Source organism: Salvelinus namaycush, chromosome 1, assembly GCF_016432855.1.
Source record: "Salvelinus namaycush isolate Seneca chromosome 1, SaNama_1.0, whole genome shotgun sequence".
Taxonomy (NCBI): domain Eukaryota; kingdom Metazoa; phylum Chordata; class Actinopteri; order Salmoniformes; family Salmonidae; genus Salvelinus; species Salvelinus namaycush.
In genome coordinates this window covers 38414417-38430576 of record NC_052307.1, presented here as the reverse complement: position 1 = coordinate 38430576, position 16160 = coordinate 38414417, and the positions used below count along the sequence as shown (strand labels likewise).

Below are 16160 nucleotides of genomic sequence, written 5' to 3'. Positions count from 1 at the left end.
ACGTTCAGTAATGTTTTGCTTCCAAAACATCCGGTGATTTTGCAGAGAGCCACATCAATTTACAGTAATATTCATCATAAATGTTGATGAAAATACAAGTGTTATGCATGGAACTTTAGATAAACTTCTCCTTAATGCAACCACTGTGTCAGATTTCAAAAAAGCTTTACGGAAAAAGCAAACCATGCAGTAATCTGAGTACGGCGCTCAGAGCCCAAACAAGCCAAAAAGATATCCGCCATATTGTGCAGTCAACAAAAGTCAGAAATAACATTATAAATATTCACTTACCTTTGATGATCTTCATCAGAATGCACTCCCATTAATCCCAGTTCCACAATAAATGTTTGTTTTGTTCGATAATGTCCATCATTTATGTCCAAATAGCTCCTTTTGTTAGTGCGTTTGGTAAACAAATCCAAACTCATGAAGCGCGTTCACTAGGAGCAGACGAAAAGTCAAAAAGTTCCGTTACAGTCCGTAGAAACATGTCAAACGAAGTATAGAATCAATCTTTAGGATGTTTTTAACATAAATCTTCAATAATGTTCCAACCGGAGAATTCCTTTGTCTTCAGAAATGCAATGGAACGCAAGCTAACTCTCACGTGAATGCGCATGGTCAGCGCATGGTCAGCTCATGGCAGACCTGTTAAGATATTTTATCAAGGTTTAAGACAAATGATTAAATAATTCTACCCAGAAACTTAACCATTATGATTAGAGGTTATGTAGCATGGACAAGGGGTAATTAAAAATGATAACCATTGGGGAAGAAAGGAATGTATGTGTGTGCCGAAAGAAAGCAAAGAGACTCCTTAACCTATGTTTGAACCGACCTAGCTATAACTCTGTGGAGATAAAATAAGACAGCGAGAGCCCCTCCAGGTTTTCCGTATCTGGGGGAGGACTGGAACTGTCAGCTGAGTGGTAATAAACTGTGGTGAGACTTCAGGGGATAATCCAAATATAGTGTGTAATGTATGTGCGTTAGTTTAAGAGAAGGGATAAAAAGAACGGTTTTGTATATGCACGTCAGAGTTCTCTCGAGAATAAAGCTATTGATTAATTTGGAGACTGGTCTTTGTCTATTTTATGCAAATAAGAACCTTACAAATTCTTAGGAACGGACAGAGTGTTTGCTTTGTTATAATTGAATTGGTTAACGAACACATAGGAATTAAATTCCTCTAACAAGACCTTACTCAATACCCTCTCATTCGGCCCCCCTTCACAGTAGAAGCATTAAACAAGAATCTAAAGACTGTTGACATCTAGTGGAAGCATTAGGAAGTGCAACATGACCAATATCCCACTGTATCTTCAATAAGGAATGAGTTGAAAAACGACCAACCTCAGATTTCCCACTTCCTGGTTGGATTTTTTCTCAGGTTTTTGCCTGCCATATGAGTTCTGTTATACTCACAGACATCATTCAAACAGTTTTAGAAACTTCAGAGTGTTTCTATCGAAATCTACTAATAATATGCATATATTAGCAACTGGGACTGAGTAGCAGGCAGTTTACTCTGGGCACCTTATTCATCCAAACTATTCAATACTGCCCAAGGCCATAAGAAGTTAATAACTTGTCCAAAAGCTAATTGGAGCCAGGAGTCAGCTAACCTGGAGTACAAACGTTGAGATGAGATTGGAGATGTTGGTTAGAGCTGCCCTGCTCTATAAAAACACTCACAAAATGTGAGTTTACTATTCACAAGAAGCATTGCCTGATGTGAACCATGCCTCGAACAAAAGAGATCTCAGAAGACCCAAGATTAAGAATTGTTCCCTTGTATAAAGCTAGAAAGGGTTACAAAAGTATCTCTAAAAGCCTTGATGTTCATCAGTCCATAAGATAAATTGTCTATAAATGGAGAAAGTTCAGCACTTTTGCTACTCTCCCTAGGAGTGGCCGTCCTGCAAAGATGACTGCTAGAGCACAGCGCAGAATGCTCAATGAGGTTAAGAAGAATCCTAGAGTGTCAGCTAAAGACTTACAGAAATCTCTGGAAGATGCTAACATCTCTGTTGACGAGTCTACAATACCTAAAACACTAAACCAGAATGGTGTTCATGGGAGGACACCACGGAAGAAGCCACTGCTGTCCAAAAAAAAGTGAAGTTGCACATCTGAGCATCTGGATGTTCCACAGCGCTACTGGCAAAATATTCTGTGGACAGATGAAACTAAAGTTGAGTTACTTGGAAGGAACACACAACTCTATGTTTGGAGAAAAAAAGGCACAGCACACCAACATCGAAACCTCATCCCAAATGTAAAGTATGGTGAAGGGAGCATCGTGGTTTGGCCTCAAGGCCTGGACAGCATGCTATCAAATCAAATCAAATTTATTTATATAGCCCTTCTTACATCAGCTGATTTCTCAAAGTGCTGTACAGAAACCCAGCCTAAAACCCCAAACAGCAAGCAATGCAGGTGTAGAAGCACGGTGGCTAGGAAAAACTCCCTAGAAAGGCCAAAACCTAGGAAGAAACCTAGAGAGGAACCAGGCTATGAGGGATGGCCAGTCCTCTTCTGGCTGTACCGGGTGGAGATTATAACAGAACATGGCCAAGATGTTCAAATGTTCATAAATGACCAGCATCATAATAATAATCACAGTAGTTGTCGAGGGTGCAGCAAGTCAGCACCTCAGGAGTAAATGTCAGTTGGCTTTTCATAGCCGATCATTAAGAGTATGTCTACCGCTCCTGCTGTCTCTAGAGAGTTGAAAACAGCAGGTCTGGGACAGGTAGCACGCCCAGTGAACAGGTCAGGGTTCCATAGCCGCAGGCAGAACAGTTGAAACTGGAGCAGCAGCACGGCTAGGTGGACTGGGAACAGCAAGGAGTCATCATGCCAGGTAGTCCTGAGGAATGGTCCTAGGGTTCAGGTCCTCCGAGAGAGAGAAAGAAAGAGAGAAAGAGAGAATTAGAGAGAGCATACTTAAATTCACACAGGACACCGGATAAGACACGAGAAGTACTCCAGATATAACAAACTGACCCTAGCCCCCCGACACATAAACTACTGCAGCATAAATACTGGAGGCTGAGACAGGAGGGGTCAGGAGACACTGTGGCCCCATCCAATGATACCCCCAGACAGGGCCAAACAGGAAGTATATAACCCCACCCACTTTGCCAAAGCACAGCCCCCACATCACTAGAGGGATATCTTCAACCACCAACTTACCATCCTGAGACAAGGCCGAGTATAGCCCACAAAGATCTCCGCCACGGCACAACCCAAGGGGGGGGCGCCAACCCAGACAGGAGGATCACGTCAGTGACTCAACCCACTCAAGTGACGCACCCCTCCTAGGGACGGCATGAAAGAGCACCAGTAAGCCAGTGACTCAGCCCTTGTAATAGGGTTAGAGGCAGAGAATCCCAGTGGAGAGAGGGGAACCGGCCAGGCAGAGACAGCATGGGCGTTTCTTTGCTCCAGAGCCTTTCCGTTCACCTTCACACTCCTGGGCCAGACTACACTACATCATATGATCCACTGAAGAGATGAGTCTTCAGTAAAGACTTAAAAGTTGAGACCGAGTCTGCGTCTCTCACATGGGTAGGCAGACCATTCCATAAAAATTGAGCTCTATAGGAGAAAGCCCTGCCTCCAGCTGTTTGCTTAGAAATTCTAGGGACAATTAGGCCTGCGTCTTGTGACCGTAGTGTATGTGTAGGTATGTACGGCAGGACCAAATCGGAAGATAGGTAGGAGCAAGCCCATGTAATGCTTTGTAGGTTAACAGTAAAACCTTGAAATCAGCCCTTGCCTTAACAGGAAGCCAGTGTCGGGAGGCTAGCACTGGAGTAATATGACCAAATTTATTGGTTCTAGTCAGGATTCTAGCAGCCGTATTTAGCACTAACTGAAGTTTATTTAGTGCTTTATCCGGGTAGCCGGAAAGTAGAGCATTGCAGTAGTCTAACCTAGAAGTAACAAAAGCATGGATTAATTTTTCTGCATAATTTTTGGACAGAAAGTTTCTGGTTTTTGCAATGTTACGTAGATGGAAAAAAGCTGTCCTTGAAACAGTCTTGATATGTTCGTCAAAGGAGAGATCAGGGTCCAGAGTAGCGCCGAGGTCCTTCACAGTTTTATTTGAGACAACTGTACAAACATCAAGATTAATTGTCAGATTCAACAGAAGATCTCTTTGTTTCTTGGGACCTAGAACAAGCATCTCTGTTTTGTCCGAGTTTAAAAGTAGAAAGTTTTCAGCCATCCACTTCCTTATGTCTGAAACACAGGCTTCTAGCGAGGGCAATTTTGGGGCTTCACCATGTTTCATTGAAATGTACAGCTGTGTGTCATCCGCATAGCAGTGAAAGTTAACATTATGTTTTCGAATGACATCTTCAATAGGTAAAATATATAGTTAAAACAATAGTTGTCCTAAAACCGAACCTTGAGGAACACCGAAATGTACAGTTGATTTGTCAGAGGACAAACCATTCACAGAGACAAACTGATATCTTTCCGACATAAGATCTAAACCAGGCCAGAACTTGTCCGTGTAAACCAATTTGGGTTTCCAATCTCTCCAAAAGAATGTGGTGATCGATGGTATCAAAAGCAGCACTAAGGTCTAGGAGCACGAGGACAGATGCAGAGCCTCGGTCTGACGCCATTAAAAGGTCATTTACCACCTTCACAAGTGCAGTCTCAGTGCTATGATGGGGTCTAAAACCAGACTGAAGCATTTCGTATACATTGTTTGTCTTCAGGAAGGCAGTGAGATGCTGCGCAACAGCTTTTTCAAAAAAAATTGAGAGGAATGGAAGATTCGATATAGGCCAATAGTTTTTTATATTTTCTGGGTCAAGGTTTGGCTTTTTCAAGAGAGGCTTTAGTACTGCCACTTTTAGTGAGTTTGGTACACATCCGGTGGATAGAGAGCCGTTTATTATGTTCAACATAGGAGGGCCAAGTACAGGAAGCAGCTCTTTCAGTAGTTTAGTTGGAATAGGGTCCAGTTTGCAGCTTGAAGGTTTAGAGGCCATGATTATTTTCATCATTGTGTCAAGAGATACAGTACTAAAACACTTGAGTGTCTCTCTTGATCCTAGGTCCTGGCAGAGTTGTGCAGACTCAGGACAACTGAGCTTTGGAGGAATACGCAGATTTAAAGAGGAGTCCGTAATTTGCTTTCTACTGATCATGATCTTTTCCTCAAAGAAGTTCATGAATTTATTACTGCTGAAGTGAAAGCCATCCTCACTTGGGGAATGCTGCTTTTTAGTTAGCTTTGCGACAGTATCAAAAAGAAATTTCAGATTGTTATTATTTTCCTCAATTAAGTTGGAATAATAGGATGATCGAGCAGCAGTGAGGGCTCTTCGATACTGCACAGTACTGTCTTTCCAAGCTAGTCGGAAGACTTCCAGTTTGGTGTGGCGCCATTTCCGTTCCAATTTTCTGGAAGCTTGCTTCAGAGCTCGGGTATTTTCTGTATACCAAGGAACTAGTTTTTTATGACAAATGTTTTTAGTTTTTAGGGGTGCAACTGCATCTAGGGTATTGCGCAAGGTTAAATTGAGTTCCTCAGTTAGGTGGTTAACTGATTTTTGTCCTCTGACGTCCTTGGGTAGGCAGAGGGAGTCTGGAAGTGCATCAAGGAATCTTTGTGTTGTCTGAGAATTTATAGCACGACTTTTGATGTTCCTTGGTTGGTGTCTGAGCAGATTATTTGTTGCGATTGCAAATGTAATAAAATGGTGGTCCAATAGTCCAGGATTATGAGGAAAAACATTAAGATCCACAACATTTATTCCATGGGACAAAACTAGGTCCAGAGTATGACTGTGACAGTGAGTAGGTCCAGAGACATGTTGGACAAAACCCACTGAGTCGATGATGGCTCCGAAAGCATTTTGGAGTGTGTCTGTGGACTTTTCCATGTGAATATTAAAATCACCAAAAATTGGAATATTATCTGCTATGACTACAAGGTCCGATAGGAATTCAGGGAACTCAGTGAGGAACGCTGTATATGGCCCAGGAGGCCTGTAAACAGTAGCTATAAAAAGGGATTGAGTAGGCTGCATAGATTTCATGACTAGAACCTCAAAAGACGAAAACGTCTTTTTTTTTTTGTAAATTGAAATTTGCTATTGTAAATGATAGCAACACCTCCAACTTTGCGGGATGCACGGGGGATATGGTCACTAGTGTAACTAGGAGGTGAGGCCTCATTTAACACAGTAAATTCATCAGGCTTAAGCCATGTTTCAGTCAGGCCAATCACATCAAGATTATGATCAGTGATTAGTTCATTGACTATAACTGCCTTTGAAGTGAGGGATCTAACATTAAGTAGCCCTATTTTGAGATGTGAGGTATCACGATCTCTTTCAATAATGGCAGGAATGGAGGAGGTCTTTATCCTAGTGAGATTGCTAAGGCGAACACCGCCATGTTTAGTTTTGCCCAACCTAGGTTGAGGCACAGACACAGCCTTAAGGGGGATAGCTGAGCTGATTACACTGACTGTGCTAGTGGCAGACTCCACTAAGCTGGCAGGCTGGCTAACAGCCTGCTGCCTGGCCTGCACCCTATTTCATTGTGGAGCTAGAGGAGGTAGAGCCCTGTCTATGTTGGTAGATAAGATGAGAGCACCCCTCCAGCTAGGATGGAGTCCGTCACTCCTCAGCAGGCCAGGCTTGGTCCTGTTTGTGGGTGAGTCCCAGAAAGAGGGCCAATTATCTACAAATTCTATCTTTTGGGAGAGGCAGAAAACAGTTTTCAACCAGCGATTGAGTTGTGAGACTCTGCTGTAGAGCTCATCACTCCCCCTAACTGGGAGGGGGCCAGAGACAATTACTCGATGCCGACACATCTTTCTAGCTGATTTACACGCTGAAGCTATGTTGCGCTTGGTGACCTCTGACTGTTTCATCCTAACATCATTGGAAAAATGATTTCCCAAGTTTATGAAGACATTTTGCAGGAGAATGTAAGGCTATCTGTTCGCCAATTGAAGCTCAACAGAAGTTGGGTGATGCAACAGGACAACGACCCAACACACAGAAGGAAATCAACTACAGAATGGCTTCAACAGAAGAAAATACGCCTTCTGGAGTGGCCCAGTCAGAGTCCTGACCTCAACCCGATTAAGATGCTGTGGCATGACATCAAGAGAGCGGTTCACACCAGACATCCCAAGAATATTGCTGAACTGAAACAGTTTTGCAAAGAGGAATGGTCCAATATTCCTCCTGACTGTTGTGCAGGTCTGATCTGGTCTCAACTACAGAAAATGTTTGGTTGAGGTTATTGCTGCCAAAGGAGGGTCAACCAGTTATTCAATCCAAGGGTTCACATACTTTTCGCACCCTGCACTGTGAATGTTTACACGGTGTGTTAAATAAAGACATGAAAACGTGTAATTGTTTGTGTGTTATTAGTTTAAGCACACTGTGTTTGTCTATTGTTTGACATTTTATGACCAATTTATATAGAAGTCCAGGTAATTCCAAAGGGTTCACATACTTTTTCTTGCCACTGTATAGATCAGTGTGCCTATAAACAGTATGGCTGAATCATGCATCATAGCATTATGGCATGGCTGGGCTTGGGAAGATATCTGGCATACATCTGTCTCTGTTTCTCACTGAATCCCCTCTGTCAGCCCAGTTCAAACATGTCATCTCCCTCTTTGGAAAAATCTTCTTCCATAAAGAGGACTATAAAAAACTCAGAAAGCCACACTAAATCCAAGCCTGGACTCTTGATTAAATAACAGGCGCTTGACATTTTGGCAGCATTTCTTTGACAGAAAGCACTGTGCTGCTTTGTGTTTTCTAGCTGACTGTGGCAGGGGGAGGCGGGGATAGAGGCCAGGCACGCTATCAGCTGAGTGTTAGGGCTCTGCGGACAACCATATAAATAGCATAACTAGAATGGGAATAACAATCTCTAACTATGGCAATTTGACTAGTAAACTCATGCCAGCACTCAAAATGGCCACCAGTCCACCCATTAACGGAGACCTGTTCTACTCATTCTAGTTCTGTGGGGCCGATGGTACTCTAGCCACTGGGATGACAACCTGCATGGACTAAAGGTTTTCCAGAAGTCCTGGTTGGAAGATTCCCTGGTTATTCCCTCCTGATTCCCGGAATCTTCCAACTGGGATTTCTGGAGAACCTGTTAATTTTGGAAAAGTTACAGGTTATTTTTCTTTCTCTATTCTACTACAAGCCTCTCAGATATATATATATTTTTTAATGTTCTGCCTCAGTATTGTTAATTGCACTCCACAGTGTATTCAGGGGTCCATAAGAACTACACTGTTTTCCAGTGTAATGCTCTGTCGGTGTTATGTTGTGGGTCTACATCCATGGCAGTCTGGCAGAGTGAGTGATATTGCCATTAGAGGAGGAGCAGTAGGAAAGTAAAGAGGCTGTCTGTTCTCCTCAGGAGGTCGTCTCTGTCTGTCTCACCTACCCACATTTACCTCCCCTCCCTCTCTCATTCTCTCTATTCTCCTTTCCCTCTCTCCGTCTCTTATGTCCTCTTTCTTCCCCTCTACCTCTCTCTTACCTCAGCCTGTTAAACACTGACTTGAGGCCTGCCTGTCTGCTACCTCTGGCAGATCAATGGGAAACAGCTAGATATCAAACTATTGTTTCTTTTTAGTATGTAGTTTGCACCTGCATCACCACCAGGTGTATAAATGATTAATTACCACAAAGGCTGTATGTGATTGCAGGCATTATTGTGGCGGTGTTAATGTTCTATAACCTGTTGTTTATAAATGGATGAAGTTATATATAGCCCTGTGAATTATGGAGTAAAAAATTTTTGTTTGAGAACAGGGACTTTCAATGTTAGCCTGGTCAAGCAGTGACACAGAATGGGAGCTATCAAGATCAGGCTGATTTCATGAGGCTAATTCAATGTTGCTCTTTGGATTCAAGGCATTTTCCGAAGTTATTTTACAGAAGTTAGGAGAAACAAAATGCCTCCTCTTCTTTTCTCTCCTCTGACAGTGGATAAACTAAACTCCTCTAAATGCATCTTATTAGTCATCCTGTCACTGAGGAGCAAAAAAACACAGTCCGTCAGCCAGGTGTCAGCCCCATAACGAGGGCCTCTATCAAGCCAGTCTGGATGCAGCTGTTGTCTAACAGGCGGTGTGACAGATGATCGTGTGCCTGTCCCATCTGTGTGCACTGACGTGGGCTTTAATTAGTGTCACTCCCCCAGGGGATCGGACGCTGTCTTATCCAGCCTACAGCCCTGCCTTTTCTTTTCTTTTAACAGGCCAGCCCACTGGCACACTATACTTTCCCCCCTACTTTTTGAACAGAACCCTATGGGGTTAGGGTGCCACTTGGAACCATTATTTATTTAAGACGAAAAATGAAGGCAAGGAACGTTGAACAAGCCCTGTGCCATTTCAAATGTCTCTGTTCCTATTGGAATTTGTGCGTGTTTAGCGCGCCACCATTACGTAACAGATTGTTTTTTTATTTTGTTTTCCCCCCAAATCTTTTCAATTGTTTTTCTTAATTTTTTTGAAAATCTTTTGGGAATAGTAATTGGTGACATATTTTATCTCAAAACTAAACTTACAAATCTCTTATTCCCTAAATGGGGACAGTAAAAAAAAAATTAAAAACATTTCAGGGCCTGTTGTTTCTCAGGCTCTGTAGTTGTTTCTGACACCTTTATCAGCATCCCACAGTTCTTACCTTTCTAACAGTACTTTACTTAGCATGGGTTTGTAGGATGTATAGTTTTGCAACCGAAATGTACTTTATGAGGGTAGTAGACAATATTATGCATTGTTTAGAAAATGCCACCAGGGGGGGTCAGAGTTTAACAGGTTAACCTATTTAGACACTTTATGTTGGTGTTTCTGTTATGTTGGCGGTAACCTATATGTACACATGCATATAATCATACAGTACATATAAAAACCAAACATAAAAATATAGCCTATAATAGTAGCCAAATATCTTAAAGTGTTATATCCTAGATCATCTTCTGGGTGTACGTGATAGCCTCGGACAAGGTGGTTAGTGTCTCAACACTAACTCCATTAATTTTGGCAGGCATTGAACATTAATACCCAAACTTTACACAATACAATATTCAGTTCAAACCAACTTTTGAGAATGCTTTTTTCCCCACAGCTGTTGAAGCTGCTAAGATTATTAGCTTTTCTTGAAAAGACATGTAGAATTTTTGATTGTAACCAAAGAGCATGAGAACGGGGCAAAAATGGAAGAATCTTAATGAGAATTTTTCTTAAGACATCAACAAACTTATTTCCAAAGAGCTTCAACAGTTAATCAGTGCCAAAACATATGCATATAGTTTCTTATTAGAGAACAACCCCGGTTCTATGAACCAAGCACAAATGTTATCTCGCAACCCCATTTTCAAATCAGGTTGTGACCCCTAGTTTGGGAAATCCTGGTGTATGCAATTCAAATAGAAGTGTTCAACCTTCGCATACAGCTTGAAATCCCAATAAAACATTGACAAGGGCCTGTAGCTGGAACATTTCACAGGGTGCCATTTGGGACATAGCCTCTGCCACTTCTCATCCACAGATAGGTGCCAGTGTCTTGTCTCTTTGGCTGGCAACCCTCTGAAAAACAACATGTAGTGTGTTTCGGAGAGATTGTCCATTTGCTGTACCGTGTCAGTAATAGCCCCTCTCTCTCAGGCCACCTGGAGAAAAACGATCAAGTCAGACAACTGTCTCAGCCACCCAAAATAGGAAATTGCCCTTAGCCTCTCTTTTTTTTCTCTCTCTCTACCCCCCCTTCTCTCTCTCTCTGAGAAAGGACAAGAACATTGTGTATGGACAATTGCTCCTCTCAGTCTCGTCTGACTCATAACCATTTTATTTAACGCTTCATCTCGGATGATCAATGAAACGCCAGTTGGAAATGACGGTTCGATCTATCGACTTTGAGCAGCTGAGTTACAGTACGCTGGAGGGGTCCCATACTGCCACAGAGTAAGCATTACAGAGGCAGGGGGCTGAGGGATATGGACTTTGATGTGCGTCCCAAATGGTACCCTATTCCCTTTATAGTGCACTACTGTTGACCAGAGCCCTATAGTAAAACTCTCCCATTCAGTGGCTGCACCTCAGATGCCCTGGCTGGGCGATGTAAATCAGACCCTCACCCTCCCTCCATCTCTTTCCCTCCCTCCTCTTCAATGAATTATGGAGGTTCACTCAAGCTGATTCTTCCACTGCATATACTGTAAATGCATTAGTGTTAGGAGGGAGGGAGGGAGGGAGAGGAGGGGAGAAGTCAATAACTAATTTCTTCCTCTTGTGGAAAGAGAATTGGCCATTTGAAGAGGTCCAGTAATGCCACTATACCTCAGCTTCTCCTGTGTTTCTAAGATTTTCTGTTGTCTTTTATTTCACACTAGCCTAACTTATTATTTTTTAAGATGTGGGGCAGTCTTTTCTTTTTTATGTTTAATGGATAGGATATAGATTATGAGGCAGGAGGAGAGAGCTAGACCACCACCTTTATGGTGGAAGACTAGTATAAGACTTGAGAAATGGAAAAACAACATTGATACACTTCAGTCTATATAGAAGTTATTTAATTGTGAATTATATTTCTATTAGATACTAATCATGTTACATATTGATAGCAAAGACGCCTTTTGTATCCCCCTGTTGATCATGTTTTCCTTACTAAGGGACAGATAGAAATGGAAATAAATGGTTACCTGGAGGAAAATGGGGGAGGGTCATGTTTTTTCAATTTCAGTCAAGGGGAGGGTTTAGTATTTTTTTTACATGGGGGAGGGTCATGTTTTTTCAATTTCAGTCAAGGGGAGGGTTTAGTATTTTTTTTACATGGGGGAGGGTCATGTTTTTTCAATTTCAGTCAAGGGGAGGGTTTAGTATTTTTTTTACATGGTCCAGGGGAGGGTCATGTAATTTTGCCCTCAGAACAGCCTCAATTCATCGGGGCATGGACTCTACAAGGTGTCGAAAGCCTTCCACAAGGATGCTGGCCCATGTTGGTTCCAATGCTTCCCACAGTTGTGTCAAGTTGGCTGGATGTCCTTTGGGTGGTGGACTATTCTTGATACACATGGGGAAACTGTTGAGCGTGACACAAACCAGTGGGCCTGGCACCTACTACCATACCTCATTCAAAGGCACTTAAATATTTTGTCTTGCCCATTCCCCCTCTGAATGGCACACATACAAAAGCCATGTCTCAATTGTCTCAAGGCTTAAAAGTCCTTCTTTAACCTGTCTCCTCCCCTTCAACTACACTGATGGAAGTGGATTTAACAAGTGACATCAATGAGGGTTCATAGCTTTCACCTGGATTTACCTGATCAGCCTATGCCAAAACTAGGCTGCATTTTGAGGGCTCCCGAGTGGCGCAGCAGTCTAAGGCAGTGCTAGAGGTGTCACTACTGACCATGGTTCGATCCTTGGCTGTATCACAACTGGCTGTGATTGGGTTAGGGGAGGGTTTGGCCAGGGTAGGCCTTCATTGTAAAATAAGAATTTGTTCTTTACTGACTTGCTAGTTAAATAAATGTTAATTAACACAGTAATGGATATTCCAACCTTGCGCGCTGGCCTGCTCTGCTGTTTCTAATCGAACACGTTTTTGTATGCTGCTTAACTAATGGCTGTGCTGCGTGGGGCTATGGTGGCAGTTCAGGAGATGATTTAAAGGTTTGGGCCGGGTAACTAGCTAGCAAACGTAAACACAATATTACAAAATACAATATCATAATGTAATGTACCTAGTTAGCTGTAAAATCGCCAAGAGCAAACTGCACTATCAATTTAGGAGTCTACAAACTCAACATATTCAACTTGCAGACAACATGTGCTTTAACAGAGTGGATTCTAACATTCGCAACGGCAGAAATACTGTAGTTTTGAGGAGATGGGAAACGTTGCACATGCTATGGAAATGGCCGCGTGGTGCATCTTGGGCGATTCAGGGACAAGGAGCGCTCTCCTTCAAGGAGTGAATGAGAGTCTATTGGGGTCTAGCTCAAAAACCCAACATTCGCAGAATTTCGTCAACAAAAAGTACAACATTACTAATATTTTTGTGTTGAAATCGTGACATTAGGTACTTTCGAGGAAAAAAATATACACTGACTTTGAGAATGGATTGCGTGATGATTAGCTTAGCAACCGCGTTACGCAGCATGGCAACGTGAACGCGACTGGTTGACAGTGAAGGTGGGACGTTATACGTTACTTTGTTCATTGTATTCCTATCTCCTTTCCATAATATCTCTAGCAAATGCAACATGCAATGCGCGCTAGATTTAAGAGGCAGACAAATAGGAAAATGTGCTAGACCCTCTGTTAAATTACACATTTCTCGAGGTAGGAATATCGAAAAAAAAAAATATGATAATTGGCTCATTAGAGAAAATAAATCCCCCCGAGTTATGACATCGGCCAATATTGAAATCAGACATGTATGATATATTTTTCCGCGGTCTAAACGTCGTATTCCAATCAACTTCTAGTGTACAGTAGTGAGAGCGACTATCACCGTGCTACGTAACACCGGCGGGATTTCTGCCTGCTTGTCAATAACTCATGTACACATGAAAACATGAAATGATCCAAGGAATCGATAGAACGGGAAAGGTAGGCCTAGCTTTTGAAAGTACCATGCTCAGAATCCTAATGACAACTCAGGTTATTATTATTATTATTATTATTATTATTATACCCTGGAAGGATATTGACCTCATCCCGTCAGTTGAGGATGCCTGGTCATTCTTTGAAAGTTACTTCCTCACCATATTAGACAAGCATGCTCCGTTCAAAAAATGCAGAACTAAGAACAGATATAGCCCTTGGTTCACTCCAGACCTGACTGCCCTCGACCAGCACAAAAACATCCTGTGGCGAACTGCAATAGCATCGAAGAGCCCCCGCGATATGCAACTGTTCAGGGAAGTCAGGAACCAATACACGCAGTCAGTCAGGAAAGCAAAGGCCAGCTTTTTCAAGCAGAAATTTGCATCCTGTAGCTCTAACTCCAAAAAGTTCTGGGATACTGTAAAGTCCATGGAGAACAAGAGCACCTCCTCCCAGCTGCCCACTGCACTGAGGCTAGGTAACACGGTCACCACCGATAAATCCGTGATAATCGAAAACTTCAACAAGCATTTCTCAACGGCTGGCCATGCCTTCCTCCTGGCGACTCCAACCTTGGCCAACAGCCCCGCCCCGCCCCCCCCCCCCCCCCCCCCCCCCCCCCCCCCCCGCGCCCGCTGCTACTCGCCCAAGCCTCCCCAGCTTCTCCTTTACCCAAATCCAGATAGCAGATGTTCTGAAAGAGCTGCAAAACCTGGACCCATACAAATCAGCTGGGCTTGACAATCTGGACCCCCTATTTCTGAAACTGTCCGCCGCCATTGTCGCACCCCCTATTACCAGCCTGTTCAACCTCTCCTTCGTATCATCTGAGATCCCCAAGGATTGGAAAGCTGCTGCGGTCATCCCCCTCTTCAAAGGGGGAGACACCCTGGACCCAAACTGTTACAGACCTATATCCATCCTGGCCTGCCTATCTAAGGTCTTCGAAAGCCAAGTCAACAAACAGATCACTGACCATCTCGAATCCCACCGTACCTTCTCCGCTGTGCAATCCGGTTTCTGAGCCGGTCACGGGTGCACCTCAGCCACGCTCAAGGTACTAAACGATATCATAACCGCCATCGATAAAAGACAGTACTGTGCAGCCGTCTTCATCGACCTGGCCAAGGCTTTCGACTCTGTCAATCACCATATTCTTATCGGCAGACTCAGTAGCCTCGGTTTTTCTAATGACTGCCTTGCCTGGTTCACCAACTACTTCGCAGACAGAGTTCAGTGTGTCAAATCGGAGGGCATGTTGTCCGGTCCTCTGGCAGTCTCTATGGGGGTACCACAGGGTTCAATTCTCGGGCCGACTCTTTTCTCTGTATATATCAATGATGTTGCTCTTGCTGCGGGCGATTCCCTGATCCACCTCTACGCAGACGACACCATTCTGTATACTTCTGGCCCTTCCTTGGACACTGTGCTATCTAACCTCCAAACGAGCTTCAATGCCATACAACACTCCTTCCGTGGCCTCCAACTGCTCTTAAACGCTAGTAAAACCAAATGCATGCTTTTCAACCGTTCGCTGCCTGCACCCGCACGCCCGACTAGCATCACCACCCTGGATGGTTCCGACCTAGAATATGTGGACATCTATAAGTACCTAGGTGTCTGGCTAGACTGCAAACTCTCCTTCCAGACTCATATCAAACATCTCCAATCCAAAATCAAATCTAGAGTCGGCTTTCTATTTCGCAACAAAGCCTCCTTCACTCACGCCGCCAAACTTACCCTAGTAAAACTGACTATCCTACCGATCCTCGACTTCGGCGATGTCATCTACAAAATAGCTTCCAATACTCTACTCAGCAAACTGGATGCAGTTTATCACAGTGCCATCCGTTTTGTTACTAAAGCACCTTATACGACCCACCACTGCGACCTGTATGCCTTAGTCGGCTGGCCCTCGCTACATGTTCGTCGTCAGACCCACTGGCTCCAGGTCATCTACAAGGCTATGCTAGGTAAAGTGCCGCCTTATCTCAGTTCACTGGTCACGATGGCTACACCCACCCGTAGCACGCGCTCCAGCAGGTGTATCTCACTGATCATCCCTAAAGCCAAAACCTCATTTGGACGCCTTTCCTTCCAGTTCTCTGCTGCCTGCGACTGGAACGAATTGCAAAAATCTCTGAAGTTGGAGACTTTTATCTCCCTCAACAACTTTAAACATCTGCTATCCGAGCAGCTAACCGATCGCTGCAGCTGTACATAGTCCATCGGTATATAGCCCACCCAATTTACCTACCTCACCCCCCATACTGCTTTTATTTATTTACTTTTCTGCTCTTTTGCACACCAGTATCTCTACTTGCACATGATCATCTGATGATTTATCACTCCAGTGTTAATCTGCTAAATTGTAATTATTCGATCTATTGCCTACCTCCTCATGCCTTTTGCACACATTGTATATAGATTCTCTTTTTTTTCTACCATGTTATTGACTTGTTTATTGTTTACTCCATGTGTAACTCTGTGTTGTTGTCTGTTCACACTGCTATGCTTTATC

The 16160-nt window shown here is 43.3% G+C and overlaps 1 protein-coding gene across 1 annotated transcript in view; it reads left to right on the top strand.

Moving 5' to 3' along the window:
* LOC120051554 (whirlin-like) overlaps window positions 1-16160 on the top strand; it is a 96747-nt gene that overhangs the window by 47334 nt on the left and 33253 nt on the right. The window lies entirely within an intron of this gene.